Source organism: Rhipicephalus microplus, chromosome 10 (assembly GCF_043290135.1).
Source record: "Rhipicephalus microplus isolate Deutch F79 chromosome 10, USDA_Rmic, whole genome shotgun sequence".
Classification (NCBI taxonomy): domain Eukaryota; kingdom Metazoa; phylum Arthropoda; class Arachnida; order Ixodida; family Ixodidae; genus Rhipicephalus; species Rhipicephalus microplus.
In genome coordinates this window covers 81592227-81606587 of record NC_134709.1, presented here as the reverse complement: position 1 = coordinate 81606587, position 14361 = coordinate 81592227, and positions in this window count along the sequence as shown.

Sequence of the window (14361 nt, the reverse complement as noted above, 5' to 3'; positions counted from 1 at the left end):
AGTATACAAAGTATATATACAGGAGGAGGTCCGAAAGCACAAGGCTGCATGGGGACCTCCTGTTCAAAATGGGATTACAAAATTTACTCAATTAGCAGTTGCAGTGAAAACAGAGATGAGTAAATTATTAAAACCAACACTAACTAAGAAACAAGTAAAAAGAAGAGTGGAATAAACAATATAACAAGATAAAAACATCTAGTAGTTTATCAAGTACGAATACAATTGTTTTTTAAATGTGCCAATAGTCGAGCATTGCTTGATGTGACATGGCAATGAATTCCATAATGATAATGCTGAGAAATATGCAGTGTGGCGAAGAAAATTAGTGCGGGTAGTAGGAAGTAGAAAATTTCCATTTGAAGCGAATCTACTACGGTTTAAGTTAGACAAAGCATTAGGATAAAAAACGCTTGATGGAACAAGATGGTGCAAGGATTTTAACAGCATGATATTGAGGTGATATTTAAATAAACTAACAGTAGAAAGTATTTCGAAGTTACGAAGTAATGATGATGCATTAGAACGATATGAACGGAAAGTCATTAGTCCGATGGCTTGGTTTTGAATGTGCTGATAGGGAGATAAGTAGGTGAGGTATGTATTTCCCCAAGTGGTGATGCAATAATTAATATGGCTGTGAATAAAACCATAATATAACTTGATTAGAGTTGAAATGTTAAAGTAGTAACGTGCTCCGATTAGAATCCTGACAACAAATGCTAGTTTTTTGCGCAAATGAATAACATAATTAGAGTATTTTAGGTTGTTGTCAAGAACGATTCCTAAGAAAGAGCATTCATTGTCTGGGTTAATGAGTGAGCCATTTAGTTTAATAGAAATTTGGGAGGGAAGACCTTTGCTAGCTGAGTGGAATATCGAGAACTTAGTGTTTTTATGGTTAATACTGAGGGAATTCATGAGACACCAGCTTAAGATGTTATTTAGATCTTTTTGTAATTTTAGCGTTAAAGAGTCCATTGAATTACCAGTGGCAAGTATTGTAGTGTCATCGGCATAAAGAAAAGGCAGAGAGTTAGTAACTGAGAGGGGAAGGTCATTCATGTAAATTAAAAATAAAAGCGGGCCAAGAATGGACCCTTGAGGAACACCCTGATTAGTAGTGAGAAAATCCGATAAAGTAGAGCGAACATAAACAGGCTGCTGTCTATTACAGAGGTAACTTTTAATGAGTGTAAGGGCAGGTCCAACAATACCAATGGCCGTGAGTTTGGTTTCCAGGATACTGTGATTAAGTGAGTCGAAAGCTTTGGTTAGGTCAATGAACAATGCTTCAGCTAATTCACCAGAATCCATAGCTTTTTCAATCTTATCAGTGAAAGTTAATAATGCATGATTAGTCGAGAAAGCAGGTCGAAAACCAAACTGACTAGGAGTTAAAATGAAAAACTTAGACAAGTTATTAGTTATACGTTTCTCAATACACTTTTCTATTATTTCACTAAATGATGATAGGATAGCTATGGGACGATAATTAGATATGAAAGTTCTCTCGCCGTTTTTGAACACTGGTATTATTTTGGCCTGTTTTAGTTGAGATGGGAATGTGCCTGTCTTGAATATTAGATTGATAATGCGGGATAGAGGGACGGCAATGTGATTGGCAATTAGCTTAATGTAGAATGAGTGAATTCCGTCCAGTCCAGGAGAAGTTACCTTAAGATTATGAATAATGCTGATAATTTCGTTAGGGTCTGTTGGAAAGAGGTAGAAAGATTGTGAAGAGCGGACCTGAGATCTATTGGACGATGTGGGTGTACTAGAAGCTTGTTTACAGTAAAATGAGTTGAATTCATTCGCGATGTTAATTGGCTGATCTAAGACACGGTCAGCAATTTGAAGCTCAGTGATAGTTAATTCGGACGTGTTCTTGTTTAGAAAGGAGTTAATAATTTTCCATTGTTCTTTAGAGTTGTTGCCAGCACGCGCTATTTTTTCTTCAAAATAACTTTCTCTAGCTGCTTTTAAGAGTCTATTGAGAGTATTAGAATAGAGGGTGTAACGATGTTTTAGATTCATATTGAAAGGACGGCGTTTGACTTTTTTTGTAGAGGTTTTCTTTTTTACGCATGCATGTCAATAGACTGTTCGTTATCCAGGGATTATGGGGTGCTGAGTATATTCTTTTACATTTTACTACAGTGACGCTATCATGAATGCATTTGCATATGCGAGACGAAAGAAAATCAAAAGCTAAGTTGGCATCAGTGCATGTTTTATTGAAAGACCAGTCGACATTTGTTACGCGGTTCACATACTCTTTGTTTAGAATTGATTTAGAAAATCTTAAATCGCGATTATGCTTGAAGTTTTTAAATGAAAAGAAAGCAGGGTAATGGTCAGTAATATTTACTTTAAGAGCACCACAGTGTTCAGGTGAAAGAAAGTTAGACAGAACATGGTCAATGAGTGTGCTACTGCGGCCAGGAATGCATCTAGTTGGAAGTGGGATTAAGGACTCGTACCCAAAACCTTGGTAACAATTTGCATATTTAATGCGATTGGAAGTATCTTCAAGTAAATCAATGTTCAAGTCACCCACAATAACAACATTTTTACGTTCACATGATAATGTTTCAAGGACAGCATAGAGGCTTGAAAAGAACTCAGAAATTGAAGATGAAGGCGACCGATAGATAGTTCCAATGATAAGTTTACCAGTGGATGAAGGCTTGCCTAGTTCTATCCAAACAGATTCGCAGCTATCGACAATCTGAAGGTCAGATTTGTGTTTATAGGGCAAAGTAGGTGAGATGAAGATAGCTGCGCCACCATGGCTACTTGATGAGCGATTGCAGTATTCTGACAAGTAACCTTGTAAGCCAAACAAGTTTTGATCCTCTAGTGTAAGCCATGTTTCCGAGATGCAGACGAGGGAAAACGAACTTTTGAAAGAGTGTAAAAGAGCGTTTATTTCATCATGATTTTTTCTTAGACTACACGCGTTAACGTGAATTCCTGAAATGGCAGAGTTATTCAAGAAGGAATCGAAGTTATTGATACTAAAATAAGATGACATGATGACGCGCAGAGTTTCCTAGATAGATAAGTGACCAGATCTATCGAAAGATAGAAAGGTCAGCTTCAGTGCGAATCCGATACACCCTACTTTCGTTTGATTGCCTCGCCTTAATATGGCAATTATTCGTCCAAAGGAACGCCCAACCCTTCTCTCTCTTGAGGGAAAGAACTTTCGCAAACAACCTTTTGTTTTCTACGGTGAGATGGTCATTTACATACAGAGGATAATGATGAGGGCCTGGGAATCCGAGATCATTCGTGTGCAGTTTGGCTTTGCGAGCCTTGCTTAGAAATTCTTGCTTCTTATCGCGAGAACAGAAGCGCGCGATAATGTTCTTTTTTGAGTCATTCTTAGTGTGTACGCGATGAATGACGTCGATGTCAGAATCAAGAATAGTGCAGTTGATTTTAGTAGCCACAGCTTTTACTAATGCTGTGCAATCTTCCCCTTGAGAGCACGGAATTCCCTTTAGTTCTACGTTGTTAAGTCTCGCATATTGTTTCAGTTCTGACACACGGTTGGTTAAAAATTCATTTTGTTTCTTTAGAGACTTATTAGAGGCAACTAACGTGGCGTTCTCGGAGCGTAGCTCCTCAACAAGCGCATTGAGACCACTGACGCCTGACACGAGGCTCTGTACTTCAGCCTTCAACTTTGACGTCTCTGGTATTAGTGCCAGAAGTTTGGGTTTGCATTCTTCAATTAGTTTAGAGGCTATTTCTCCCAGTTTATTCTCAGTCGAGGCCTCAAGCTGTTCAGTGCGCTTCGCCAACTCGACATTTGAGGGCATGTTTGTAGGCAATCAAAACAATGAGCAAGGTTGTACAGTACGGTAGTAATTGCAGAACTAAATCACTCACAGCACTAAATCACTCACAGCAGCAGTCACGGCAACGCACGATGCCCAAAACAACAAGAAGGCCACTGACCTGCGGAAGCGTTGAAAAACTTTTAGAATAGATGCCGATACGTAGAGCCGTAACTGCTGCTGCAAAGTGACGCTGGGTGAGACGGGCCTCCGCTTTATGCCGGAACACGAGCAGGTGATCAGCGCAGTAGATCCACGCAGATGATCCCTTATCCACCAAGGATAGCCGACGCTGATATTCGTGCAGAATGCACGAACACAGATGGCTCAGTCAGGTGGTGAAGCAGGCGTCGAAAAGCTGAAAGGGTCAGTAGCACAGGACCACTGAATCCGTGGCGACCGTCGTCCAACAGCACACTTGATTTCTTCGGAATCGTCCAAAAGCCTGCGGAAGCGTTGAAAAACCTTTAGAATAGATGCCGATACGTAGAGCCGTAACTGCTGCTGCAAAGTCATTGCATTTCTTATGTATTAGGATGATGTTACCGTTCTTCCAAGACTCTGGTACCCTTCCCGTCAGGAGACACCTCGTAAACAGGGTGGCTAGTTTTTCTAACACAATCTGTCCTCCATCTTTCAGCAGATCTGATGTTACCTGATCCTCACCAGCAGCTTTGCCTCTTTGCATGCTCTCCTGCTCTCCAAAGCTTTTCTGACTTCTTCTATCATTACTGGTGGGGTGTCATCTGGGTTACTGCTAGTTCTTATAGTATTAAGGTCGTGGTTGTCTCGGCTACTGTACAGATCTCTGTAAAACTCCTCCGCTATTTTACCTATCCTCTTCATATTGGTAGTTATTTTGCCTTCTTTGTCCTTTAGTGCATACATCCGACTTTTGCCTATCCCAAGTTTCTTCTGCACTGCTTTGACGCTTCCTCCGTTTTTCAGAGCGTGTTCAATTCTCTCTATGTTATACCTTCTTACATCGCATACTTTACGCCTATTATTCAACTTTGAAAGCTCTGCCAGTTCTATTTTGTCTGTTGTACTTGACACTTTGATGCTTTGACGCTTCTTAATTAGGTTCTTCGTTTCATGGGAAAGCTTGCCAGTGTCCTGTCTAACTACCCTGCCTCCAACTTCCACTTCACACTCCGTAATGATACTCGTTAGATTATCATTCATTGTATGTACGCTAAGGTTGGTTTCCTCACTAAGAGCCGAGTACCTGTTCTGCAGCGACACTCTGAATTCCTGTACTTTCCCTCTCGGTGAAAGCTCATTGATTGGCTTCTTGCGGATCAGTTTCTGTCGTTCCTTCTTCATGTCTAGGCGAATTCGAGACCGTACCATTCTATAGTGTGCATCGTACCTTGCCAACCACTTCCACGTCCTGCACGATTCCTGGGTGTGCAGTCATTATAAAGTCTATTTCGTTCTTATTTTCGCCATTAGGGCTCCTCCATGTCCACTTGCGGTTTTCTCGTTTTCGGTAGAAAGTATTGAAAATCCGCAAATTATTGCGTTCTGCGAATTCTACTAGTAGCCGAGGTGCCAAAGGAGAGCATGCACTTCAGCAGCACCTAATCCCTCAGCTGTCAGCTACGCACCACCTGCACCATCTTCACCTCTCAGCTACGCAGCTGTGGTTGCGCGACCCCCACCGCATCCAGTATCCTTATCGGCTCCACCTCCTCCGGCAGCGCCTCTGGTTTACAGGCCCTCTTCTCGCTTTATCCGTCCATCTAATGAGTGGCGCACCCATGACAACCGTCCTACCTGCTTCGCGTGTGGCATCGCTGGCCACAATGCACGCTTCTGCCGCCGTCGCCCCACACCTGCAAACGCATACTTCGGAATTCCTACCTACGCGCCGCAGCAGGCCACCGCATCTGCATATGAACAGAGGCACTGAGACTCGGATCGCCGCCCATCGACTGCTCGTTTCGCATCCCCTCGTCGCCGATCGCCATCGCCTATGCGTCGTCGACCACCTCCTGAGGAAGGAAAATAATCAGTGCAGTTCCGGAGGCAAGAACTGCAACTTGTGCGCAATTCCCAAGGCCTCCGTTTTCGCCGCAAAATGTTGTTGGTGTCGATGTTGAGGGAGTCGCCACACAAGCGTTAATTGATACCGGGGCCGCCGTTTCTGTGATGGACGCCAAATTTTGTCGCAAACTGAAGAAAGTGACCACATCTCTCTGTGGCATCGTGCTGTCCACGGCTAGCGCGCAACGCATTCAGCCCTCGGCTGTGTGTACGACGCGCGTCGTCATCCAAGACGTTTTGTACATCATCGAATTTTTGTACTACCATCTTGCTCTCATGACCTCATCCTGGGTTGGGATTTCTTGTCAGGTCATGAAGCTATCATTGATTGTTGCCGTGCGGTTGTGAATTTCCATCGCCCGACTATTCACCACTGCTCTACATGCCTGGTGGTCGGGAGTGGCTCCTTGCTGTCCCAACTCATATGCGCTCTGACATCTGCATGAATTTCCATGCAGATCCCCAAAGTGCTCACGCAGGTGTCCTGAAAACCTACGAAAGGCTGCGCCAACGCTATTACTGGCGAGGAATGTATCGCTTTGTGCAGAAATACGTTCAGTCTTGCACCACTTGCCAACAGAACAATACACCTCCGTGGCACCTTACTGGCATGTTACAGCCGCTTCCGTGCCCGGCTCGCCCATTCGACCGCGTGGGTATAGACCTCTATGGCCCCCTCCCATATAGTAGCTCTGGAAACCGGTGGATTATTGTCGGCGTCGATCATCTGACACGCTACGCTGAGACTGCAGCTCTACCGGCAGCGACCGCCAACGAAATTGCACTCTTCATTCTCTGCAGCTTCATTCTACGCCATGGTGCTCCGCGGGAATTACTCAGTGATAGGGGTCGAGTGTTCCTGTCGGAGGTCATCCAAGCTATCCTCGCTGAATGCAACATTATCCACCGGAAGTCTACCGCATACCATCCACAGACAAATGGTCTTACTGAGCGGTTCAACCGCACACTTGGCGACATGCTTAGGATGTACACCTCCTCCGACCCCACTAACTGGGACGCTGTATTGCCCTTTGTTACCTTCGCTTATTACACCGCGACGCAAGCTACTACCGGTTTTTTCCCGTTTTTTCTATTGTACGGCTGCGAACCTTCCCAACCACTCGACACTATACTACCGTACCACCCTGATGCATCTGAGTGCTCCCCGCTTACAGAAGTCGCCAGATACGCTGAAGACTGCCGTCAGTTGGCTCGGTCTCTGACAAGTGAGGCTCAAGGTCTACAAAAGACTCGACATGACGACGCTCACCGCATAGCTCCTACATTTCGTGCTGGCTCCCTTGTGTGGCTTTGGGTGCCCCCGCACGTTCCTGGCCCGTCTTCTAAACTTCTGGCTCGGTACCATGGTCCGTACCGCGTCATTGACGTGACCTCTCCGGTGCATTACATCATCGAGCCATTAACACAATCAGCAGATTTGCGCCGTCGAGGACGCGAGACCGTACACGTCGACCGTCTCAAGCCCTACTACGACCCCCTCATTGTGCCTACTCCCTGAGTCGCCAGGATGGCTACCCTTCACCCCGGGGGTATTATAGTGGAGCATACGCAACAACGCGTATGTGCCTTCGGAAGACAACAAAAAGCCCGTGCTCTGCTTGCGCGAAAGTTTGTGCTACCTTCGCCAGACTTGCCGTATGCCCACTTTTTGTTGCGACCTCGTTGCGACTTCTCTGCTCGAATAAACTTCATCACACTCCCAATACATGATGTTCTCCGGGTGGGCAAAGCCTCATTCAGTGAATCACTGTATCCCCTGCGAATTGCCTTCTTTCATTATTTTTTGGCAAGCACCGGTCAGCAAAAGCGCATTTGCAGGATATGAGAACAGCGTGCCATCGCATTTGCCTTTCCGCGCTGTTTCCCTGAGAGAGGCGGGGACGTCCCGCGTCAGCGCAACCGTTTGCTGCTTGGCCGCTTCCCTGATGACCGTCATCGAGGGTGTAGTCCCGAAGGTCTTTGGGAGAAGCACTGTTACTTACAATCCTTAGCCCGGGCCGACATTCTCCGCTCGCTGAAATAGCGGAAAGAAGCCGAGGTGCCGAAACAGAAAGCGAACGCGAAAGTGTAAATAGCCTCTTAACATCAGGCATGCCATCCAGTCTTTCTCAAGGTTCACTTGTTAGATTTCAGGCAGTTCTTAGCTTCCTTAATAACCTGACTCCTGTCGATGGCTCTTTATGAATCGGGCGCTAATAATGGGGCCACTTAGCCCACCAAAAAGACAAAAATGTTTTGTTATCCGTAATGGTACTTTCGAACCAGTCTTCGCACACTGTACGTTCGAGCATTCCTTCTTGCTGTCACTCTGTAGGTGTGGACGTCTGCCAGTAATACTTCACTTTTACACTTTATCTTTGTTTTTATGCGACTAATTCGTGCGCATGGAAAAAAAGGATGTTCAAATGGCCCAATGAACCACTCAATCTCATCGAGGTATTTAGGCGTGAACTATCATGTTAGGGCGTCCGTACTCCATGGTAGATATTTGTAATTATGACTGCACCACGTTGCTGAGAGCTTGCAGGCATATATATTGTGTTTACCATTGAAAAAGCGCCCTTATCTTCACGGTGCCGTAATCGTATAGAAACATTGTTTGCTACTCTTATACTTCTTTTTTCAAACAAGCAATATTATTCCGTATGCCTCAGCTTCACACGTCTCTATATTCTGAATATATAGGAGTGATTCATTTAAAAGGAGCTGCAAAGACGCCAGCTTCGCATGATTACGGTATTCAAAGGCTACTACACGAGAGGTTATACTTAACGAATAATGTTGATGTGCCATAAATATATAATAATTGATTTAAATTTTGAAGAAATATACATAGAACAATTTGCCAACTATATCAGCAAACTGTGACCAATGAGAAGAAGACTTCTTAATTGCAGGTTTGTTTACCACACCTCCGGTTTAGCTTTGCAAGAAAGATAATGAACACAGTGTGTCCTGCTAACCTATAGTCGATTGTGAAGAGCGAGGTAGATGAAAATAAACATAGCTTCCACAAATATGATTAGTAATTGCAGCAAGACAAAATTAGCTCAGCTTGCGATATCCTTCGCAAGTATTGTTCACAGCAGAGCTGGTGGATAAATTTGGGCTTCCCTATTTAGAGCACCCGTAGAGAATGGTTGGGCGTTCATTGAGTTAGAGCGAATTCATGGTGATGACAATATTCCCCCTTCCTACTCCCCAAGCGTAGGGTAGCAAACATGGGATGTGTCTGGTTAAGATCCCTGCCTTCCCTCTTGTTGTTTACCCCCCCCCCCCCATGGCGATGACAAGTTTCATCTAAGACACATGACAATGCTTGTCCGTAAGAGCTTTGCTGTAATGTATGAGCAATTTCTGGTTTTAGGTATGTTGAACCAGACTGTGATTACGAGGAACACCGTAGTCAGGTAATCGGGATCCGTTTCCACCACTCAAAGTTTTGGACGTGCATAAAATTATAAACGCACAAATATCATAGTGTTTATCATACCCCCATCATAAAGCAGCCCCTTTGGCCGGAAATCAAAGCCACATCTCTACCAGATAAGGTGTATACTCATTAAACAACCACGGCAGGAGGTACAGTTCTTTTTTTTTATATGTGGGTTTAACGTCCCAAATCCACCATATGACTATGAGAGACGCCGTAGTGGAGGGCTCCAGAAATTTCGACCACCTGGGGTTCTTTAACGTGCACCCGAATCTGAGCGCACGGGCCTCCAACATTTAGGAGGTAAAGTTCTACCACGCTGTACAGCACAATTCTATTAGTCTGTTCTCTAAGCTTTCAGCGTTGCATACCTTCAGATGCACATTTGTAACTGACCTATGGCGTCAAGTCTTGTAGATGCTATGCACTAAGGCGAACTTGCCGGTGGATCGGGTGTGATTAGCGCCGCCTTTTTCGTTGTCTAGTCAATGCCCTCCTCCCCCCCCCCAAAAAAAAAAACATTCTATCATGATGCGGTTATAGCACGGGCAAAGTGCGCTCGATATTTCAGATCCCTGGGGACACCTCTGGCCCATGATGTTTGGCACGAACCCACTCAAGTACAGCCATTTGCTACATCTGCTTCACGGCGGCAATAGCGCTGGGCCTCAGTTTGACCAGAGCGCTTCAATAATCGAAGCATCGAACATTGCCAAGCGCGATTACAGACGGGGAAGTGATGCGAAGCATAACTACGCCGTGCAACGGTCGGATGCCCGCTATTATACGGTCCGGTGGGCGGTGGTGTACAAGTGATAGTCGCATTGAGTGTCATGGAACCTCGCTGCGCAGTATGCGTAAAAGCAACTGTCTTTAGGGAGCACCACTTGTCTTGTGATCTATAGGCGAACAGAAAATGAACATTTTTTGTTATACTACCGTTGCTGGATACTATTTACTGCACAAAATACGGGCCAGGCGTTTAGCTAGCTAGTAACAACGATGCCACCTTTCACTTCTTTGCATTTGACAAGTTGGGACGGCTTCGATGTAAATAGTAATGTTATATACAAGTCGTGTTCAATATATGAGAAGACAAAGAATATTTACGATTTAATTATATCAGTTCGCTTACCTTTTCAAAGAAAAGGTGCAGTGCCCTTTTTCGTTCTCGCAAAATTTTCAGCAAATAACAAGATGCGAGGCACGTAACCGCTATGGGCCTCTGCACAGAACAAACCCAACCTGCAGCTTCTATACGCCACAAGGGCTAACCAGGCAAGATGAGACGTGCATTCACCTGTTGATGGTCTACGTTGATATCTCAAGCACAAGATAAGGCAGTCGTTGGACTCACCCACGTGCACCGCATGCAAGACCCAGGAATACTTAAAGCACGTGCCCTCCGACTCTTCTCGTTACGACACAGAACGACAAATTATGATGGCAGTCCACTATTCGCAAAAGAGCCTGAACCTGAAACCGGGCTGTGGTAAGACAGTGGTTGTGCACTGCGTAACGTGATAGCGCTTTTGGTGTTAGTGAAAAAGAGTCAGTGCAACGAAGGTTCGTGAGTCACTATTTTTGTGCATGCATGTGTGTTTATGACAGTATGTACTCTTCGTGGGCATATGGGATAATTGAAAACATCGTAGATATCACAACACACCTAGAATAGCAAGCCAAGTGGTAAACCAGGCTAATGATTACAGATATTTTCTGAATTATAATTAAGATCTTTCTTTCTCTCTTTGTACCCCATCTGTCGGGCCATGAAAATACTGTTAGATAAAGTGGTAACTGCATATTTCTTCACTTAGTGACAGATAAATGAAGCCTGTGGTTTCGTCTTGGGAGTGAACAAACGGGGAGCCTACGATTTTTGTTATTGTGAGGACACAATCTAGGGCACTATCTGTGACGGTGAAGCTGATGGGCGCAGATGATCCACATTGCAATCCAGTAGCGGAAACGTTGAATTACATCATTTTCCTCATCGCTCATCAAGTCGTAGTTTTCATCATGGCCATCGCGATCAATAATCATGCACTCCTTTCTTCACGTTGTTTGTCGTAAGTCAGTGAATTAGTCATCCCAAATCAACCACATAGTTAGAATGTCCTTCTCCATGCAGAGTAGCACTCCAAGATGTTATATAGTTTTTTTTACCTAGAACAGGAATTGGAAAAAATCACATTGAAATGCTTAACCAGGACAATTGCAACACAACAACCATTAACAATTTCGAAAGAAGATGTTAAAAAGTTATACGTGAATTTTTTTTTCACAGAAATTCTCAATGCGATTGTGGTTAAAGGCAAGAAAATAGTGACTATGGATGGTAATCGTTTCACCATCTCGTTTTAAATTGTTGCCGAAAAAAATCATTCTTCTAGAAAAGAGTCGTCTGCGCTAATTCCACACGGTGAGGGGACAATATACCTTCACAATATTTGTTTTAGGTTCCATAAAAATAGCGCATTTTAGTGCGTACTGTAAAGGTAGATCAAACGGGGATTTGCCACTTGAGAACATAGAAAACAAAATGAGCGATAAAGAGCACCAGTCTAAAACAACAATAGTTTATGAATGCTTCAGTAAATATAAAGTACATTCGTGCAGTACTCTACATAAACCGAAAGATATCTACAAAGCGTTCTCCGCAGTAATCTACATAAACCGAAAGATGTCTACAAAGCGTTCCGTGCAGTGCTCTACATAAAGCGAAAGACACCTACAAAGCATTCTGTGAAGTGCTTTACATAAACCGAAATATATCTACTAAGCATTCTGTGCAGTGGTCTACATAAACCGATAGATTTATATGTACAAAGAGTTCTGCACAGTGCTCTACATAAACCGAAAGATATCTACAAAGTGTTCTCGTACACGACACCAGATAAGAGCCAAGGTCACTTATAAGGGTTCGTCACTAAAGCTCTAAAATGATTGGGGGCCATAGATGAAAATTTTTTATCACCTGATTTCGTATGGTGGCCCGGCTCACCTTGTCTGAATATCAGAATAACGGCTCTGGCTATTGGCTGAAAGTGATTTCAATGTCATCTTTTGCTGCAGCTAAAGGTATTTTCTGCTTTTGAATCATTCCGTGTGGACACTGCGAAAGCGCCAGTGACTTTTCAAGTTTGTGAGAAATTACGGTTTTCGCTTTAATAAAAGCCGTGGAGCTGGTAAGTCAGGGCGAATTGGCTCACCAGCTGCGTAGGCGAAGCTTAGTTGTCCCTCACATCATACGTTTACAGAGATAGTTCACACCAATACTGAACGGCTACGGCCTGCAGCTCTCACATTTTCTGGCGGCTTCAAGGTTCCACCTTACTCTCATTTATTCAAAGCAGTTGAGCAGGGGCGCAAACGCATGAGGACAAACTTCTTGCAAGGGCGGCCGTTTTTTCGTACATTCGTTTTATATACATTCATTTAGGTTCGCGCTATTTATTTAGATATATAAAATAATAATATTAATAATAATAATAATAATAATAATAATAATAATAATAAAAACGCCACCTTGCCAGAAGAAACAGAGTATCCAACTGCATATACGCGACATCACATGTCGAATTTAGTTTCTAATAGCGACTGATGGGCAGGCGCTGGCATTATTGCAGCTGCATCATTTCGGTTAAAGCATGCAATAAAATATGGTCACACGTTTCGTGCTGATGCTTAAAAAAGTTGGCCCATCGCGTGCACCGGTTGTCAGTACTTTGTTTATGTTCAATGAAAGTGCTTCAAATTTCCGAGTTGGTCTTACGGGAAGTGCGTTGTCTTTGTCAACAAATTGAAATGGGACATTGGAATTTGGCGGGGACCATCGCACGGGATGTGCCTGGCCACAGCAAGGGTGCTGACCATCTGACCCCCGCATGATTTACGTAACTGCAATCAAACAGCCTGTTCTCACAACTTTCTGAATAGAGAGCTTTACTTTAAAAACATGGGTCGTTTCCTGATGTCATAAACATTATACTTGCGCTGGAGCGTTTGCAAGAAAATAACAAGATATCATTTAATTGCGTCCACATAATTAGCAATAGCATAAGGTAGTCTTTCGCATGCACGTGCAAGTATCCAACCATGCTTACGAACTTTCCAGGCTTTTACTTAGCGCTCATTAGATTCTCTTCTCGGCGAGAGATTCATAGTGTTTCAGAATCTGTAGATGCTATGACTGTTATAAGTGCGAAAGTCTGAGTAGTTTTTACAGTGAGGCTCGTGACGAAGCGAATAGGCACGTTAAGTTAGTCACCGCTTTATGACATGTTGTGCAGACACCTGCGTCACCATCATCACCAGACTGACTGCGTCTGCTGCAGAGCAAATGCCCCTCTTATGTTCCGCCAATCAACCCAGTGCTTTGAATTTGCGGCCACATTATATTCGCAAATTTCTCAATTTAATCTCCTCACCTAACTTTATGTCTCCTCTTCCTGTGTGAGCTCGCATGTGTTCAAAAAGTTTCATCGTCGTCATTGCCGTATGCGCATGCATCTAAACCGAACCCCAAAATCAGTCCTGAGCAGTATACATGTCCAAGAACAAGTTACAGTGGTATTGCAAGAGTGAAAAAAGAAATGCCTTCGAACAAAGAATTTAGACGGAGCACCTGACCTTCGTGCAGAGAACGGGGTCGAGTGGCTGGTCCGGTCGGAAGCTCATTATCCAACCACAGACAGAAATAGAGTGCATGCGTAGAATGAAGGGCGAACACACGGGGTGCTTGCCCCGTGATGAAAGGTTTCCCTCAGCCTCGTCTTACCACCATGGCTGCGGTTGTTGCTCGAAACTCGTTATCGAGCCCAACACCATGCCATCCTGACTCCTAGTAACAAGCGACTCGCCTTTCACGTACCTGGCCTAATTAGGGACGCCCCTGCTATAGCTTCCGGGAGTGCTTCTGCGCTTTAGTAAGTCAGATAACGCATGTAATCGCGAATCCACACTTACCTCTTTAACAAGCTCAACGGCTGAGTTTCGATATCC